We start from the raw sequence: 13,904 nt of genomic DNA, 5'->3' as shown, positions 1-13,904 counted from the left end.
GACTCTAAGCTGAAGCCAGTCCACAGCAAAACTCCTAGGGCCCTTAAGAATTACGCTAGATCTACTCTGCCTGGGCTCTCTAAAAGGAACAATGAAGCCTGGATGACAGCAAATCTGTTTACCACATGGTTTGCTGAATATTTTAAGCCCCCTGTGGAGACCTACTGCTCAGGAAAAAAGATTCCTTTCAAAATATTACTGCTCATTGACCAGGCACTTGTTCACCCAAGAGCTCAGAGGGAGGTGGACGAGGGGATCAGTGTTGTTTTCATGCTGCTGACACGACACCCATTCTGCGGCCCGTGGATCAAGGAGTCATTTCAACTTTCAAGTCTTATTATTTTAGAAATCCATTTCATAAGGCCATAGATGCCATAGACAGTGATTCCTCTGCTGGATCTGGACAGGGTCCATCGAAAACCTTGTGGAAAGGATCCACCATTCTAGATGCCTTGCAGAACGTTCATCATTTCTAGGAAGAGGTTGAGATCTCAACGTGAACAGGCGTTTGGAAGAAGTTGATGCCAACCCTCATGGATGACTTTGAGGGGTTCAGGATTTCAGTGAAGGAAGTAACCGCAGATGTGGTGGAAACAGCAAGAGATCTACAGTTAGAAGTAGAGTCTTGGGCCGCCTGGGGGGGCTCACTTGGTTAAGCGCCAGACTCTTGATTTTGGCTCCAGTCATGATCTCACGTTTTGTGAGATTGAGCCCTGCATCGGGCTCTGAGCTGACAGTGTGGAGCCTGCTTGGGAGTCTCTCTCTCTCTGCCCCAGCCCCACTCACATGCACACACGCTCTCTCTCTCTCTGCCTCTCAAAATAAAATAAATAAACATTACAAAAGAAGGAACTAGAGCCTGAAGATGGGACTGAGTTGCTGCCATGATAAAACTTGGAGGATGACAGTCGCTTGTCGTGAGCGAGCAAAGGAAGAGGTTTCCTGAGATGAAAGCTTCTCCTGGTGACGATGCTGTGAAGATTGTCGAAATGACAACAAAAGATTTAGAATGTTATGTAAACTTAGTTGAAAAAGAAGAGTTTGAGAAGACAGACTCCAATTCTGAAAGAAGTTCTACTGTGGGTAAAATGCTGTCAAACGGCATCACAAGCTGTAGAGAAATCATTCATGAAGAGTCGATCAATGAGGCCAATTCATTGTTGTCTTCTTTTAATTTCTTTAAAAATTTTTTAGGATACATGTATGTATTTATTTCTTTATGTACTTATTTATTTAAAGTTTATTTATTTATTTTGGGAGAGACGGAGACAGCGCTAGTGGAGGAAGGGCAGAGAGAGAGAGAGAGAGAAAGACTCCCAAGCAGGCTCCATGCGGTCGGCGCAGAGCCTGACATGGGGCTCGAACCCGTGAAACTGCGATCGTGACTGAAGCAGAAACCAAGAGTTGGACGCTCAACCGACTGACCCACCCAGGCACCCCTCAACCCAATCTAAAGTTGTGCTATATGAGTTTCAATTTTTCTTAATTAAAGCGAGACCCATTGGAAACCTACATGCCTGACTCCATTAGCCTCTCCCTCTGATTATGTGCATCGTTCCCTTGCAGGCTTTCATACTCTTACCGTGTGCTGCTTATGTACGTCTCTATTAAAGCGTACAGGGTTTCAAACTTTGTATAAATGGCACCCATAGCACACAACTTTCTGCAACTTAACTGTTTGGCTTGTGTTTTCGAGATTTATCCACGTGGATGCAAGTGGTTGTGAATATCCCACCATATATATCACAAATTACTCATCTACTCTGCTGGGGGTGGATATTGGAATCGTTTCTAATTGTTTGCCATTAAAAATAAGCCCACAAAGCGTGTTCCTGACTACCCATCTCCTGGTGCAAAAGTGCAGGGGTTCCTAGGAAATGCACTGAGAAGAGTGACTATTCTTGCCTTGAAAGGCAAGTGTACTCAACTTCACTAGATTTGTCCAAATTGCTCTTCTGTGAAGTTCTTCCTCACATCCTTGACAATCTGAGGTGTTGTGGCAATTTTAATTTTTGCTAAACCGACTATGTGAAATGGCTTAAATCACGTTACTGTGCATTTCTTCAACGGTTAGATGACTTCAGTAGTTTTCTCTGTTCCTTGTCTTTTCATATCTTTGCTTATTTTTCCCTTTGGCTCATTTGTCTTTTCTTTATTGATCTTCAGAGTGTTTTTATGCACATTCAACACTCACCTCTGAGCTGTTACGCACACTGCAAATCCCCTTTCCAGTCTGTTGCTTATCTGTTCCATGTATGGTGTTTTCTTTTTTTTTTTTTTAATTTATTTTTGGGACAGAGAGAGACAGAGCATGAACGGGGGAGGGGCAGAGAGAGAGGGAGACACAGAATCGGAAACAGGCTCCAGGCTCCGAGCCATCAGCCCAGAGCCTGACGCGGGGCTCGAACCCACGGACTGTGAGATCGTGACCTGGCTGAAGTCGGACGCTTAACCGACTGCGCCACCCAGGCGCCCCATGGTGTTTTCTAATGAACAGAAGACGTTGACTTGGATGAGGTCAATACGTTGATCTTTTCCTTTATGGCTGATAATTTTTAAAAACTTTTAGAGTCCTCCCATACTCTGAGGTCATAAAGATCTTTGCCTGTATCTTTTTCTAAAAATTTTAAAGTTTTCACATCTGGGTTTTTAATCCATGGAAATTTAATTTTGGGTTCTTTTCGTAATAGGAGAGGCTAGGTTGTACTGCAGAAATAAACCCGAATTCCAGAGGTTTAACCCCAAATTTATGTCTCATTTATACTGTCGTCCACTGTGGGAGTGCAGGGTCTCTGCTCATCGTAGCCCCTGGGGGACCCAGGATGCTGGGGGCTTATCTAGACAGGGACCTCTGGGATCCCTGAATAAAGGGGGTGAATGCGGTGAGTCTCATACTGGTGCTTAGGGCCGTGCTTGAAGGGACACGTGTGTCTTCTGATCACCTTTCCGTGCCCAAAGCGAGTCACATAACCATGTCTAGTTTCAGAGGGTTCGGGACGATGCAACTCCCTCCTGCGCCCAGAAGGAGAAGAAAACAGCTGTATTTAGTGAATGAAACGAATTTTTTTCTTGGACTAATCAACTGTCTCAACGCTGTTTTTCGAGGAGTCCGTGATTTCCCATTGATTATGCCATGTTGGTCACATAACAGGCTCTCACATGGCTGTGTGTTTCCCATCGGCTTTCTCTTGGGCATTACTGTTCTACTTGTTTGCTTCTGCTGTGATACCCATTGACCACATTGCTTTAATCACAGCAGTTCTACACGGCTATGAGTGCGATATCTTGCAGCGAAAGACCCCTCACGTTGGCTATCGCCTTTACGGGTGTCTCCGCTAGTCCCGGTCCTTTGCTTCTCTTATGAATTTCTAATTCGGTTTGTCAAATTTGGTGAAATCCTCCCTAGGATTTGGCCTCGTGTTCCACAGCGAGGAGGCACTGGTGACAGAATAGGAACTTCGGTCTCCCCGGCTCCCATATGAAAAAGAGATAGAAATGTCAGCCTAGGAACTGGTGCCAGCACGTGAAGACAGAGGGATCGTCTTGCTTCCTCCCCGAGCTCCTTCAGGGCATTGGGTCTTATTTTTGTAGCTTCCACAGCTCCTAGCATGGGGCTTGCCCAGTGTAAACACCACCCAGTGAGCGTTTGCTGAATTACACTAAACGTGAGTGTGGGAGACGAGAGGTCTAGGTGCACACAGTGGAAAGGGGCTTGGAACATTCTTAATAGGTCTGGGTGTGTGTGTGTGTGTGTGTGTGTGCATGTGTGTGTATGTGAAAATACAGACTCTGCTTTCCACTATGAGATGGCTTGATCTCATCACTGGGTTTTGGGGGGTGGGGCGCAGAGGAACATGACCAAGTAGGGACAGGATTTTTCATCAGCATCCAGAGCCAGGCATTCTGGACATGCAATCTACTTGCCACTTCTTCCTAAGGCACTGATCTCTCGTCATGAGTCACTTAGCCTCCAGGCACCAACTCGTAGCTCATAAGAGTTAATCAGCCCTGTGGCTCGAGCAGTTTCTCCTTGGGGCAGATGGTCCGCACATGTGCTCGACAAATGCTGTTGTTGAATGGGCTGAGGGGAGATGGCAGGAATTCTAGCTCTCCGGTCCTTTCGGAAATGTGGCTGGTTGGAAAGAAAGAAGGTCATGGAATGCATCAAAGATGCTTCCCCCGTCCCCTCGACTACTCCAGTGGGATTTTCCCATTGCCAGCATTACTCTGTGACTCACAGCTCTGTTTCCGTCCCTGTTCTTTTGTAGCAGGAAAGGGAGATGCTGCGCTCTGGCTCACGAGTTGGGCTTCTTATGACTCAGTCGGCCAGCCTGTTAGCATTGATTTGCTCCTCGTGGGCACTGGGTCGGGCAGCGGGCTCTGCAAGCCACAGAAGGGAGTGTAAAGTGTGCTCTTGCCTTTTTAGTTCGTATTAGGGAGGCCAGAGCCTCCATCCAAGCACCGAGTACTTTTGTTACCTCCCAGCGAACAATGGGGCCTTGGTTATAGGCTAAGCCGGCGATCCGCACAGACTTTTCTACGCATCGCCCTTTTCCTGCATGTTAACAGCACTTTATATAAGAAATGAAAAGGGGGCAACTTCATGTTAACTAGTGTTGCAAATAATTGTATCGCAAAAGCATGGTACCCCACACAATGAAATAACTGGAACCATTCAGTTGAATGTGTTACCCCAAGAACAGTGGCCTCCGCATCCCTGGAAATGTCCCCTGGAGGCTGGCGGAAGGGAGCGTCTATCCATACGGGGAGGAAGATCCGCGTTAAATAGGAAATTGGATGAAATCACTCCCAGGATTCCCTCTGTATTCTGTGTTCCTGGGGCTGCTGTGACACACTGCAAACAGAGCGGCTCCAACAGTAGTTCTGGAGGCCAGAGGTCTGAGATCAAGGTGACCGCGGGGCCACCCTCCCCCTCTCCCAGGTTCAAGCACTGCCTTGGCTTGTGGCCGTGTAACTCCGGTCCGTACGTGGTGTTCCCCTGTGTGTCCGTCTCTGTGTCCAAATTTCCCCTTTTCATAAAGACACTGGTCACGTTGGTTAGGGTCCACCCTACTCCAATGTAACCTCATCTGAACTAATGACATCTGCAACCACCCTATTTGCAAATACAGGCATATTCTGAGGTTACAGGAGCTAGGATGTCCACATGAATTTGGGGGGGGGGACACGATTCAACCCGCGACAACGCCAATCAATCACCCTGTGATTCAACCAGATTCAAGAGATATAAAAGCCTAATTACGATTAATAGCCCTGTGCAGTATTCCTTAGCCCTTTTTAGCTGTTGCTCATCGAACGCTGGCATTCCCCACGTCTGGGCTTAGAAGGAACGCGTCTCCATGTTAACCCCAGATTTCAGATCCTTCAAACTTTCCTGAGTTTAGCTCCATGGAGGACTACTGCCTACCAACTGTGTTTTCCTCTAACTAGAGATTCTTGGACTTGATTGTACTTAATAGAAGGAGAATCTGGGCTTTGGATCAGCAGTTAATTTGATTTTCTCAATAATCCCTCTGCTGTCCCCTTGCCTCTGCGTTTGCCAGTCTGACATTCTGGCACTTTTTCCAATCGGAAGGGCGGATTCTTCCCCATCAACGTCAGCTGCTCGCCCTCTGAACCTTGAGTGTGTGTGTGGATGGTCCCCCACCGTCCATCTTAATACCCAAGATTTTAAAACAAAATCGCACACGATTCAGCAACCCCAGAGCATCGCTTAATCAGAACCTAATGAAACTTTGCAACAAAAACATTTAAAATGTGATAAGTGAGTCTATCATAGGAGGACAAAGGCAAAACGATTCATTAGGAAAAGGTTGTGCCCACGGGGTTTCTGTGGTGATAGGGGGAATATTCTTCTTGCAATGTTGAAAGGAAAATAAACAAGACATAAATGTATACACATTCAGCACAATTTTCAACTGTGGGGGAAAAAACAGAAAAAGCTGGAGGAGTGGATTAAGGCCACATGTTAATGGTAGTTATTGACAGATCGTAGAGTAAGGCCATTTTAATTTTTTCTTTATATCTGCCAGGATTTTCCAAATGTCTTTCAGACAGCCTGTTTCTTTCATCCTGTATCATTCTTTTGTTAGTTGGGGCACGAGAATATCAACTCCTGCTCCCGGAAGGCTGTGCTGTGAGTCACATAAGCTCTTGGACTCAGTCCTCTGCCAGTTGAAGACATTTGCTCGGTATTGGTTGACTAACTATGGAGAAAGATGCTTTGGGCTGTGGAGCTTTGTAGGGGAAATAGTGTCGAGGGGCCATTTTTTTCCCCCTCATTTCATGTCCCATGACATTTCCACTGCGGGTCATATGCCACAGTCATAATGAAGTTGTGCCCAGGAGCTCACGTTTGGATGACAAAGGGAGTTTAGGCTGAAGACTGGGAATTATCCCGGAAGCTGCTAGTGATGGAAGCCAGTTGTGGAGGTTGCTGTCTTCTAAATTATCCTGATAAAAGAGACTTTTTGCTGGATTTTGTTGCTGGAAATCAACGAGCTGGGGGAACGTGAATGGAAAGATTTGAAGAATAAGCCTAGACTCCTGGCTTACTAGATCTCTTAATCTATATAGAGCTGTGTGATAGCCAAGGCCTAGATCAGAATATTCTTTTTTTTAATGTTTGTTTATTTATTTATTTGGAGAAAAATCGTGAGCAGGGGAGGAGCAGGGAGGGAGAGAGGGAGAGAGAGAACCCAAAGCAGGCTCCGTGCTGTCCGCACAGAGCCCGACATGGGACTCGATCCCACGAACCGTGAGACTATGACCTGAGCCGAAACCAAGAGCTGGACGCTCAGTTGGCTGAGCCACCCAGGTGCCTCCAGAATACATATTTTCCTTTCAAATTCCAGAGTGAAAGCACAAGTCAGTGCGTTTCCTCAACCCACTGCAAATCTCCATAGCAACGGAAAATGCCAGGCCTCGCAGGTATGAACGGTGAGGAGCCATTGACAGCTGTGAGAAACACTACCCAGCTGCCACGACTTTTCTCAGAAAAACCCGCTGTTCTTGCACCAGTGTCTACCTCCATGGGAACGTGTTCGGAGCACGAGCGAAATGGAAAAATCCTCATATTAAGATTCCGGTGCTATGACCCGAACAGAGGACTTCAAGGCTACTTTCCAGGTGAGGGTGGGTGCCCAGCCCGTAGCTCTCCAGTGGTTAAGTCCTCAGGGCAGCGCTGAGAGAATCACTCGGGTGTTTGCATGCATGGTCATGGGCACATAGCCACGCTTCCTGCTCGACGCAGGGCTTCCTTTCACACGGCGTAAAATTAAGGACCACGGACACCTACCTCCCTACATTTGAGGGATGCGCTTCCAGCAGAAAATTGGTGTCTTCTTTTTGCTCCAAGAAGGACTCATCTGTAGAATTTCAAGGCTCTTTTAATTTGTCCCAAACAAGAGACGGATCCCGCTGTGACTCCACAGGAGACCAGTGAAAGCCCAGAGCAGAGGAGGTGATGTGCCCCTTAGAATGGGGGCTCTCTGAGTCCCACGTTCTGCACTTTGCTGAGATTTGACTCCCCCAAAAAAACCTATTTTCTGTTTCAGGAAATCCTCCATATCTGTCTTCAGACTGACCTGAAAAATGTAAGACGAGTGGAGGAGTCCACACCAGCCCCGCACGTGCCGTTTAGACACGGCGTCTCCTGTGCTGTCCTCCCCTTTGGTGGGCACCCCCATTTGTCACCCCGTTGGACTCCTCCTGCCACCACGTGGCCGTCAGCTCCACGCCCAGATCTGCCTTTTGTGCTCATTTGAAAGTGAAACGGTCATGCTCTCTGCAAAGCCGGAGTTGAAGACGCAATCTGTAACAGTTCGTCAAAACTCGTTTTCTTAGTCTATTGGTTGTATTTTAATACGAAAAGATTTACTCACTTATTTGTTCTCTGGGATTCGTTTTAAAAATATTCTTTTGTTTTTTATTTATGTAGTTATGTACTCATGTAAGTATGTATTCATTTGAGAAAGAGAGAGAGAGAGAGAGAGAGCACGAGCGGGGGAGAAGGGCAGAGGGAGAGAGAAAATTCCAAGCGGGATCATGAGCTGAGCGGAGATCAAGAGTCAGACACGACTGAGCCACCCAGGGGCCCCTCCCTGGGATTCTTGTATCTCGTTCTCTCTGCGCCTAAGTGAGGCCTGGCGAGCAAAGCAGATGAAGCAGGTGTCTTGGGAAGGTGCCTCCCAGGTCTTGGGTGACGTCTTTATCGTTTAGGGTGGATTCCCATCCCGTCCTTCCCTTCCCCTCCGTTCCTCTCCCAGACAGGAACGATGGAGATTCATATGCCTCCCCCCTTCCCTGCTTCACTCTCTTTCTTCCTTTCTCCCAAGGAATAAGTGCCTTCTTAGGCTCCATGGGTCCCCTAGGGTGGAGGGAAGGAGTCTCTGTAAGTAGAGTTATTCCCATCCTGTCTCACACCCTCACTCGAATGTTCCCATGATACACGTTTTATTTCAAGGACTCTCCCTCTCCGCGTCCGCCACAGACCTTTCCCAGAGCCGGTGCCGTGGGTGATCTCCTTCACCAAATGCTTTGGGGGTGGCTGGGAAGCCTTTGCAGGGTGGCCGTCCGATCTTGTCACTGAAGACGGTGCCCTGCTGACTGTGGCTCCCGCTGTTACGTGAGAGACGCTAAGCGGGGTTTATTTTATTTTATTTTATTTCCTTCTTTCTTAAAAACTGACAATTTTCTCCAGCTCGCCCGAGATTTAATTTGAACTCCCTGATCCTTTACACGTTTTGACATTTTAGAAATCAAAACGTCAGTGAGACGATCTCCTAGCGGAGTCTGAGCAGATATCACACAGACTTTACCCAAACAGTGATTACTCCTGCCTGTCTGTTCTCTGTTGACGGTGAGGGGTTGGAAGACAGGTTCAGCCTTGAGACAGGGTGGGGGAGGAATCAGAACCCAGTTCCTGTCTGGCTGTGTTCAGAGGAAGCCGTCTGCTTTCTTTGCCTCAGTCTCTCTGTATAATAATCATAGAAGTCCCTTTTTTTAAAAAAAAATTTTTTTTTAAAAATTTTTTTTTCAACGTTTTTTATTTATTTTTGGGACAGAGTGAGACAGAGCATGAACAGGGGAGGGGCAGAGAGAGAGGGAGACACAGAATCGGAAACAGGCTCCAGGCTCCGAGCCATCAGCCCAGAGCCTGACGCGGGGCTCGAACTCACGGACCGCGAGATCGTGACCTGGCTGAAGTCGGACGCTTAACCGACTGCGCCACCCAGGCGCCCCTAAAAATTTTTTTAAAATGTTTTTCTTTATTTTTGAAGGAGAGAGAGAGACAGAGCATGAGTGGGGGAGGAGCGGAGAGAGAGGAAGACACAGAATTCGAAGCAGGCTCCGGGCTCTGAGCTGTCAGCGCTGAGCCCGATGCGGGGCTCGAACTCACAAACTGTGAGATTGTGACCTGAGCCGAAGTCCAACACTTCACCGACTGAGCCACCCGGGCGCCCCATAAAAGTCCCTTTCTAAGTGTATGTTTGCTCCATGCCCGTTTGTCACGGAACAGCAAGTCTTGTCCTTTTTTGATGTTTATTATTTTGTTTTATTTTATTTCATTATTTTACTTCATCATGACAAATGCCCTCGTTAATCCCCATCACCTACTTCACCCACATCCCCTCTGGTAACCACCAATTTGTTCTCTATAGTTAGGAGTCTGTTTCTTGGTTTGTCTCTCTGTCTCTCTCTTTCCACCCCCCCCCCCTTTGCTTTTTTGTTTTGTTTCTTAAATTCCATATATGAGTGAAATAATATGGTCTTCATCTTTCTCTGACTGGCTTATTTCACTTAGCATTATATTCCGGCTCTGTGCATGTTGTTGCAAATGGCTAGATTGCATTCTTTTTTATGGCTGAGTAATATTCCATTGTATATAGATACTACATCTTTTTTTAAATTTATTTTTGAGAGAGAGCGAGCATGCATGTGTGTGAGTGGGGGAGGGGCAGGGAGAGAGGAAGAGAGAGAATCCCAAGCAGGCTTCCTGGGGTCAGCACAGAACCCAACTCGAGGCCCCATCCCATGAGCTGCGACATCGTGACCTGAGCCGAAATCAAGAGTCAGATGCTTAACCGATTGAGCCACCCAGGCATCCCTCCATCTTTAGCTTTTTGAGGAATATCCACCCTGTTTTCCACAGGGGGCTGCACCAGTTTGCATTCCCACCGACGGTGCATGGGGTTTCCTTTTTCTCTGCAGTCTCGCCAACACCTGTTATTTCTTGTGTTGATTTTAGCCGTTCTGACAGGCGTGAGATGATATCTCATTGTAGTTCTGACTGCATTCCCCTGATGGTTAGTGACGTTGAGCAACTTTTCATGTGTGTGTTGGCCATCTGGATGTCTTCTTTGAAGAAATGTCTGTTCATGTCTTCTGCCCATTTTTCAATGGTGTCATTCGATTTTTGGGTGTGGAGCTGTATCAGTTCTTGGTATGTTTCCGATACTCACCCTTTATCAAATTTATCACTTGAAAATATCTCCTCCCATTCAGTAGATTGTCTTTTAATTGTGTTGCTTGTTTCCTTCACTGTTCAGACACTTTTTCTCTTGATGGAGTCCCCATAGTTTATCTTTGTTTTTGTTTCCTTTGCCTCAGGAGACGTATCTAGAAAAATGCTGCTATGGCTGATGTCTGAGACGTTACCCGCCTGGGCTCTCTTCTAGGGTTTTTAATGGTTTCGGGTCTCACATTTAGGTCTTTAATGCATTTTGAATTTATTCTTGTGTATCGTGTAAGGAAGTGGTGCAGTTTCATTCTTTTGCACGTAGCTGTCCAGCTCTCCCAACACCATTTGTTGAGGACACTGTTTTTTTACCCATTGGATATTCTTTCCTGCTTTGTCGAAGATTAATTGACCATATAATTATGGGTTATTTCTGGGCTTTCTGTTCTATACCATTGATCCATGTGTCTCTTTTTAGGCCAGTACCATACTGTTTTAATTACCACCAATTTGTAATATAACTTGAAATCTGGGATCGTGATACCTCTAGTTTTGTTTTTCTTTTTCAAGATTGCTTTGGCTATTGGAGGTCTTTTGTGGTTCCATGCAAATTTTAGGACTGTTCTATTTCTGTGAAAAACGCTGTTGGTGTTTTGATAGAGACTGCATTAAATCTGTACATTATTTTGGGCGGTGTAGTTAGTTGAACAATATTTGTTCTCCCAATCTACGAGCACGGAATATCCTTCCATTTCTTTGTATTGCATTGAATTTCTTTCATCAGCGCTATAGTTTTCAGAGTACAGGTCTGTTACCTCTGGTTAAGTTTATTCCTAGATAGTTTGTTGTTCTTGGTGCAACCGTAAACGGGATTGTTTTCTTAATTTCACATTCTGCCAGTTCATTATTAGTGGATAGGAACATAACAGATTTCTGTACGTTGATTTTGTATCCTGGGACCTCACTGAATTCATTCATCCGTTCTAGCAGTGTTTTGGGGAGTCTCTCAGGTTTTCTATATATAGTATGTCACCTGCAAATAGCGAACGCTTGACTTCTTCCTTGCTGATTTCGGTGCCTTTTATTTCTTTCTGTTGGCTGCTTGCTGTGGCTAAGACTTCCAATACTATGTTGGACAAAAGTGGCAAGAGTGGACATCCTGGTCTTTTTCTTGATCTTAAGGGAAACGCTCTCAGTTTTTCACCTTTGAGGCTGGTGTTGGCTATGGGTATTTTACATAAGGCCTTTATTACATGGAGGTGTGTTCTCTCTAGACCTACTTTGCAGAGGTTTTTTTTTTTTTAATCATGAATGGATGTTGTACTTTGTCAAATGCTTTTCTGCATCTATCAAAATGATCATATGATTTTATCCTTTCTCTTATTGATGTGACGTATCACGTTGATTATTTTGCAAATACTGAACCACGCTTTCATCCCAGGAATAAATCCCACTTGATTGTGGCGTGTATTATTTTTTAAATACATTGTTGCATTCAGTTGGCTAATATTTTGTTGAGGATTTTTTTAATCTACATTCATGAAAGATATTGGCCTGTAGTTCTCTTTTTTGTTGGTGTCTTTATCTGGTTTTGGTATCAGGGTGATCTCTGGCCTCAAATGAACTTGGAAGTTTTCCTTCCTCTGGTGTTTAAGAATGGGTGTTGGGGCGCCTGGGTGGCGCAGTCGGTTAAGCGTCCGACTTCAGCCAGGTCACGATCTCGCGGTCTGTGAGTTCGAGCCCCGCGTCAGGCTCTGGGCTGATGGCTCGGAGCCTGGAGCCTGTTTCCGATTCTGTGTCTCCCTCTCTCTCTGCCCCTCCCCCGTTCATGCTCTGTCTCTCTCTGTCCCAAAAATAAATAAAAAACGTTGAAAAAAATAAAATGCAGCTTGACTGAGCGCTAAACTGTGTTTAAAAAAAAAAAAAAAAAAAGAATGGGTGTTAGGGGCGCCTGGGGGGCTCAGTCAGTGAAGCGTCCAACTTCGGCTCAGGTCATGATCGCACGGTCTGTGAGTTCGAGCCCTGTGTCGGGCTCTGTGCTGACAGCTCAGAGCCTGGAGACTGCTTTGGATTCTGTGTCTCCCCTACTCTCTGCCCTTCCCCTGCTCATGCTCTGTCTCTGTTTCTCAACAATAAACAAACATTTAAAAAATTTTAAAAGAACACATGCTAACTCTTCTTTTAAATGTTTGGTCGAATTTGCCTGTGAACAGGTCCTGAATTCCTGTTTTTGGGGGAGGTTTTTGATTACTGATTCAGTTTCACTGCTGGTTAGCAAGTTCTTTCTTGCCCTCTGAAACATCTCTCTGAGATAAAGGCAAAGTCTAGAGAGTCAGTGAAGAAAATTAGGGGTGCTGATAACTTTCTCTGCCTTGATTCAGAGGCCCTTAATTTCCCATCAGCATCAGAAATTGTTTTGAGGCACTTGTCTGCAGCGGGCTCTGAGCTACCTGTCCCCCTCATTTCTCCTGCACAATGTGCCACTGGGCTTTGGGAAAGCCTTTTCTGGGTTTCTCTTTCTCCGCTTGTAAAATGGGCACGTGGGTCTTTACCTGCCCTACCGCATAAAGCTGTTAATTAGGTTACCTGGAACGCGCTCCAGTGCTCTGAGCTTTTTACAAAAAAAATTGTTTCCCTGTTTTCCTGTCGTACAAATTCTTGCGGGCTTGATACAAAAAAAAAAAAAATGCATTCCCTCAGACATTTGTATTCAGTATTACTGAGCCCTTTGAAGCAGCCGTCAGCCTCACATAGCATGCGAAGATGCTTCTGGTGGCGTGGAAAATACCACCTGGGAAGCCAGAGAAATAAATGTCGGCATCAAGGGTATTGTTGTTGTTTTTAAGGAGAGAAAAATCTGTCCGTCGCGTGCTGCAAATAAACACCAGTAAGGTGACAATTTGTCACAAGAGGATCGATCACATTTAGTTAGAGTAACCTGTACAGGGAGTCAAGATCCACATGCTTAGGGCTGCTGCACAGCATTTGGAACCCTGGAGGAGAAGTCAGTGTCTACAGACGTGATCGTGACAGTATTTACAGAGTAAAGGCAAGGCAAGACATGCTAGGGGTGTGTGTGTGTGTGTGTGCGCGCGTGTGTGCGTGTGTGTGTGATTTTTTTCTTTAGTCTTCCCAAGGAATAACGAATTCACTAATAAACCTATTACACAACCAATCCGAATGAATACATACCTGCTGATACAAATTAGCAACAATAGTTGTTTACCTGTGTCTAGACCTTTACAGGTTACAAAGCATCTCAGGGTTTCTGCCGACAATTGAGTACACGAGAATTGATTTACGCGGTGATTTTTACCAATAGCCTAGCGGTCCTCACTCAGCCTTAGATACTCCAGAAGTGCTCTTGGTCTCTCTCTTTTTTTTTTTAATTTTATTTTTTAGTTTTTAAAATTTACATCCAAAT

The sequence above is a fragment of the Panthera pardus genome, unplaced genomic scaffold (genome assembly GCF_024362965.1).
Source record: "Panthera pardus isolate Hobbes unplaced genomic scaffold, ASM2436296v1 HiC_scaffold_17, whole genome shotgun sequence".
NCBI classification, from domain to species: Eukaryota; Metazoa; Chordata; class Mammalia; order Carnivora; family Felidae; genus Panthera; species Panthera pardus.
Note: the sequence above shows the minus strand (reverse complement) of the source record.